The sequence below is a fragment of the Panthera uncia genome (assembly GCF_023721935.1).
Source record: "Panthera uncia isolate 11264 chromosome D3 unlocalized genomic scaffold, Puncia_PCG_1.0 HiC_scaffold_8, whole genome shotgun sequence".
Classification (NCBI taxonomy): Eukaryota; Metazoa; Chordata; class Mammalia; order Carnivora; family Felidae; genus Panthera; species Panthera uncia.
Window position 1 is genome coordinate 16,765,316 of NW_026057586.1, and position 6,000 is coordinate 16,771,315.

The 6,000-nt window shown below is 52.0% G+C and overlaps 1 protein-coding gene across 2 annotated transcripts in view; it reads right to left on the reverse strand.

Moving 5' to 3' along the window:
• The window catches only part of ZNF532 (zinc finger protein 532), a 110,365-nt gene extending 104,385 nt beyond the window's left edge, over positions 1–5,980 (reverse strand). The window contains exons 1-2 of one of the 2 annotated variants that reach the window (XM_049620269.1): positions 5,740–5,980; positions 3,829–3,938 (exon numbers count right to left, since the gene is read on the reverse strand). The gene's annotated coding sequence lies outside the window, so the exon portion shown is untranslated. The other variant, XM_049620268.1, reaches the window with a different exon arrangement.
• Between the last annotated feature and the right edge of the window lie 20 nt (positions 5,981–6,000).

Genomic DNA, 6,000 nt, shown 5'->3' on the forward strand with positions numbered 1-6,000 from the left:
AAAAAAAAAAAAAAAAAATCAGGACAAACTATCATTCGTAATACGTTGGTTACGTAACTCAGAGTTCAACAAAGATCTCTGGTACCACTTTCCAGGATTCCGAGTGTTGTTGTTCCGTGTCTTACTGAACCTGAAGACCCATGTGAAGGTTAAACTGCCAAATGTTTCTGAGGAGATTAAAAATAATTGCTGTAGGAAATAAAGGATATTTTACCACTCGCAGCTTTTTTGTTTCCACTTTTGGCTAACTCCGATTAGTTCTGGGTTATAAAGTGTGTCATCCACGTTCGTGAGTGGTCTATTACCAACTTCATCTCTCATGTGTCTTCAGATAATGCTCGCCACAATCTCTTGCTTGGGAAGTCTTAACTGTCGCTAACGAGGCCAGATCTCTCTCTCCCACGAGCTAGGAAGAAGTACTGAATGTATTTTCATTCGAACTTCTAATCCTTGCGTACTCACCATTCGACCCAGCCACCCCACGACCCCAAAGTCTTCAGGGAGGAGACATAAAGACTGACGTTCAGACAAAAGCCTGCATGCAAATGTTTGCAGCAGCCTTATCCACAAGCACCCACAACTGGAAATAACCCTGACGTCCCGCAGCCAGAGAACGGATCAACTGTGATAGGCCCACATAGCCGTGTCCAGGTCGGCAACAGAAAAGGAGCCAAGTATGGAAATACACCACAGCATGGATGGCTCTCAAATGCACTTTGCTAAGTGAACGAAGCCGTCCGTGTGGCATTCGACGGACGGAACACATCAGCGGCTGGCAGGGGTGGGGGTGGGGGTGGGAAGGATCGGTCTACCAACGTCCAGCAGGAGGAAAGTTTTGGGGGCGATGGAACCAGTCCCTGAGCCTGCTGGTGGCAGATACACAGCGCTATATGCTTGTGCCAAAACCCGTACAACTATTCGCCACGGGGTAAATTTCGCCGGATGTAAATTTAAAAGTTCTTAGAAGTTAATTATTTAACCACGGCTTGGTTAAAGATTATATATAATCAACACAAAGGTGTGGATGTCCTTAATGTTTACCCTGGATGTGGTCACCGTATTGTAGTGATTAGGAAGAGATATCGGGGGAATGAGGAGAGGGCCACCCCAAATTGCCCCCAGATACTTTCGGTTTCTCTTGTATTGGCAACCGTCCCGAGGTCCCCACATCAGGGCAACCTCTGCCCCAGCTGGGAACCAGCTAGATGGGAGTTCTAGCAAGGCTGTGAGGAAGGTTATTCGAAACCTACAGAAGACGGACCCCAGGATGCATTTCAAGGGAAGAAATAAAGGAGGACAGGAGACACAACTCTGAAAATTCTAACTCCTCCCAGTCAAGGGGATACACAGAAAATTCCATGTACAGGTTGGCTCCCTTCGTCCCGTAACCCCTTTTTTAAAAAGGAGTCAAAGTGCGTGGGGGCAGGGAATCTCTTTGGGAGAAAAGAGGGGCAGAAGGGAGAGAAGCGAGCCTCTTCTCCTGGACCATGAGGCTGGGGGGCCCTAAAAGCCCCCACTCTGATGTTTCTTAACATAGAAAAACTAATTCGAAGGAAGCAAATGACCAAAATGAAGCTTCAACCACCCCGTGACACTTTCTTTCCAGAGTACCCTCATCAGCCCACACATTCCTCCTCCAGAGGGGATGGCCGTCGTGTCAACCCTGGAGACTGCCGCAGGCAATCCCGACCAGGCTCCAGGTGTGGCTGCCCGCTTGGTGACCGCGGCAGCGAGGGCACAGGCCCGGCCCCCAGCGTGGGGGCCCCCAGTGTGGGTGCCACCCTGTTCCCTCCTGCCTCTTCCAGGAAAGAAGAGTGCTGTCTGCTCATTCTCCGCACTCATATTCACGTTCGCGAGAGCCCAGAAAACTCTGTTCCTCTCCGCGGAGACCTGGGCCTGCTACATTGTTATACCTCAGCCAGAGATCGCCACCTGAGACAAACCTCAGTCCATAGATGAGCCCCTGATTGCTGGCTTGGAGAACCAGCTCTCCAGGCTTAAACAGCACTTGCAGCTGGAAAGACTGGCCTAAATGCAAAACAAATGCGATTTTCCAGGAGCCTTGGGGGGGGGGGGGCAGAGAAAGGAGGAGTCACAAAGCTTAAAACCGCGGAGAGAGTCAACCAGAACATTCTGTGACATGCAATGCCCTACAAAAAAAAGGGCTCTCCCACATACTCTCCGGAAACGGCCACTGCGAGGAGAGGAGGAGACGGCTGTCCAAGTGAAATAAAAAAAAAAAAATCACTGACTTTCTAAAGACAGGAGTGAGGGCCTAAATTATAAAACAGCTGATTGTATTAAGCTAATTAAGGTTTATCATGTTAGCCATCTGAGTTTTAGTTGGCACCAGAAAGGCAGGAACAGCATATCATGCAACGTGGATTGCGATCTGCTTCGCAAGCAGATTTCCCCCACGCTCAGACACAGGACCTCTGGCAGTCGAAAATGATGTCGGGTTGAAAACCAATTTTAGCACAGTGATTTGTGAAGAATTCTGTTCCATCGTGTGAGCTATTTACCGGGATACCAGTCCGAGACTACACGTATCTTTATTAAGCACTACACCGCGCATCTGAGCTAACCATGCCCCTCGTTTTCCCTTTCGCCGGTTTTCTCACACCCTGGAGGCTCTGCGATCACATGAAAAAATTCCTAACAATAAAAAACCCTTGCGTGCTTGACACCCTTCACTGCAGATATTCTGCCCACCCACTGCCAGCACACAACTTCCCGATCTTCGGAGATCCTCAGCATTTCAGAAAAGGCGCTCTTCTGCTGAAATGGGAGAGGCACAAGATCCCCTCTTCAAAGTAGGGGAGAAATTTATTTCCAATCCTGCCTTCCGCGAGCGCCTCTTGACTGTACTTCTCCCAAACCAGAAGACAGAACTCCTTCTATCTGTTGCTGACATCGTACTGGAGAGGATTCTGGAGCTGCTGGTTTTTCTGTGTGGGGCAGTTGTAGTCTTTTCACAAGGAACCCCAAGGCAAAAACGTTCAGGGTTCCCCCGGAAGCGCTCACTGTCTTTGTTCTTCATCTTGCTACCCTCGTTCCTGCCTTCTCCCCTCTGCTACTCTCAAACCTCTGGTTTTGGGGGTGCCTTAAAATGCCAGCTCGATTCTCACTGCACGCTCTTCAGGCATCAGACATTTTCTACCAGCCACTGCTTATAAAGCTTGGAGTTAACAGGCATCTTTTCACAGATGAAGCCAGACCAGCCGGTTTCCTCCTGGTACTGCATTAGCATTCCACATTAAAATGTATGCCACAAATAATCCAATGGCAAACTCACCGTCCACAGCCCCCAAAATCAATAAAAGCCACTTGACTCGGAGTGAAAAACCTTTCAGGTTAACACAGAGCTCAAGGTAAAAGGAAGGTGATGAATGAACAAAAGGCAAATCTACCTTCAGACTCTTCAAATCCTAAAAAGGAGGCAAGGCTGCCTCAATTTGGCCAAGTCCTTCCTTTTTTTTTTGTCCTCGACGGGATCACGCTATATGTGTGCTGCTTTAGTCTTTATGCAAAACAGTGCATTCTCCACAAGGCCCTGATGCCTACCATTCTCTAAACTTGCTTCTTTTCCAGGCCTGCCTCTTCTAAAGGACTACCCGCATGCGAGTTAATGAAGTCATTCTGATTTGGTCTGGAGAGCAATACCATCATAAAGTCACTCTAATCCCATTACACTTGGATAACATTAAGAGTATTTCTTCTCCACTCTGAACCCCAAATTCTCTCCAGGGTACCAACCCACTGTCAGTCTGTCTCGGAATGGATCCTCAGATAAACACTTAAATTCATGCTCAAAATATCGTATCTCACCTTGTGAACCTTGACCTTTTGGAAAGACTTTGGCCCAATGTTCAGTTACTGTCACACGGTTGCATTCTCTGCAAATATGAAAGGGTTAAAAGCAGCCCCAGTCAACAGGCCTACAAGGAAAAAAAAGACAGCATGTATGCCTTACAGCATCACTGGAACGCATTTATGCTCATTTCCTAGAACAATATTGTTACCTTTTGGCCTTCATAATAGTCAGAAGTACCCCCAACACCCTTCAGTAGCCTCTAAAAGGAAAAGCACAAAACAGAAAATTCCCTGCAAGAGAGAAACAAAAAAAAAAAAAAAAACCAAAAAACAAAAACAAAAAAAAAGGCATGCAAAGTAGCATTCTCCAGCAACAAACAAAACTACCATTACAAACCCATCAGTTCATTTTGGTTTTGTTTTGTTAAAAACACAGAGAAAGAGAGAGAGAGAGAGAGAGACTGCATACACCAAGAGTCCCCACCCTAGCAAGGCACATTTTTTCTTTAATAAGGGTCATAAATCTCAGCTCCTTGTCCATCCCCTAAGCAAAAGCAAAAGGCAGGAAAAGCCCAAGTTAATCTCAGACCTTGCAAACCTGCACCTTTTCTCCCATCTTCTCTGCACAGAATCTTTTAGGGCTCCATTAGTCACATACCAGTGCTGTGTGGTGTCTAAGTGTGCATTCACATACTGTGTTGGGATGGTACCTTCCTGCAAGGTCCTCTGCTTTTGGCTGCCATGAAGGGAGGAAGCTGCTATCCCACTGTAGTAGCTCAGTGACTGCATTGTGTTCAGGAGCTGATCTGCCTCAAACCAGTTTCAGCCGGTTCTGGTCACCCTACATAAAAAAGCTATGGCAACCCTCCCTGAGTTGCCAACAAGTCCCTGAAAATCATCAGCACGGAGGGGATCTCGCTGGGGGTTGCTCTTCCCTTTTAGGTCTTCGTGAGGAGGGGAAGGTCATCGTGTGTCCCCCCACAGCCGCACAAGCACACAGCCTTGGAAATGCTCGCCTCACAAGCACCCCAGAGCCCCTCGGGGCCCATCCCCCCCGCCCCTCCACCCCAAAGCCCACCGCAGACACTGTTTCCCCCTCCTTCTCCTTCCCCCACTTACCTCCCACAACCTGGCTCACATCTTTGTGTACCTGTGTGTCAGTGTGTGTTCTCTGTGTTGGTGGCTGACAAAGAGCCCCCAAGAAAGCAATCTATGTGTGCCTCCTCACACTGGATGCGTCGGCTGCAGGAGCGGCCTCGGCCTCCTAGCAGAGTGGTGCTGGCTTGTTGACCAGGCTCCTCTCTGCCTGTCACCCCCACCCCACCCAGCCCCCTCCTCCCGTCCCTCTCCTCTCTCTCCCAGCCCTGTCACCACCACCACCACCACCACCAGCCGCCCCCCCCAGTCTCCTCCTCCTCCAACCTTCTCTTCTTTCAAGCACCTGGGGGGAGAAGTCCAAATCCCTTCACCTCGGGGTAGGAAACTAGGGATGCCTGGGGTGGGGGTGGGGGGGCGAGTCAAGGGGCAGTGAGAAAGAGGGGCACAGCGGCCTTTCAGGAATCCTCCGTGAGCCGCCAGCGCTGGAGGAGGGGGTGGGGGGGAAGGAGCGGGCTCCTGCGCTCACGTGGCCCCCCTCTCTGAACCTGTGGGGCCTAGCGAAACCGGCTCGTCCTCGGCCCCCCCAAGGAGGCTGGCGGGGCGCGAAGGCCGCCCCGTCCCCAAGGCCAGGGTGGGACAGGCCACTGCAGTCAGGCCAAGGGGCCTGAGCCTCACGCGCTCGCCCCGGCCCGCAGGGGTGGGCACGAGGGGCCGGCGCGCCCGCCTCTCCCCGCAGCCCACCCGCGCGCCCCGTCCTGCGCTGCCCTCGCCCCCTCGCTCGCCCCCCGCCGCCCCTCGCCGCCCCCCGCCCCGCGGGCGCACACCCACCCCCTTCCCGGGGTTGGCCTTCGCAGCGGTCAAGCCCGGGCGTCTGGGCCGCAGCTCGGATGACCTTTGTTCAGCGCGGCGCCGCCGGCTGCTGCTGCTGTGGCTGCTGCTGCTGTCGTCGTAGCGGCGGCGGCGGCGGCGGCTTCCATGTTACGGGCGTGTCATCCGCATTCCCGCTGCCGGGGTCTGTGTGTGCGTGTGCGGTGGAGCGGCCTCGCCGCCGCCGCCGCTGCCGCCGCCTCCCGGGCTGCCGGCTCCCGC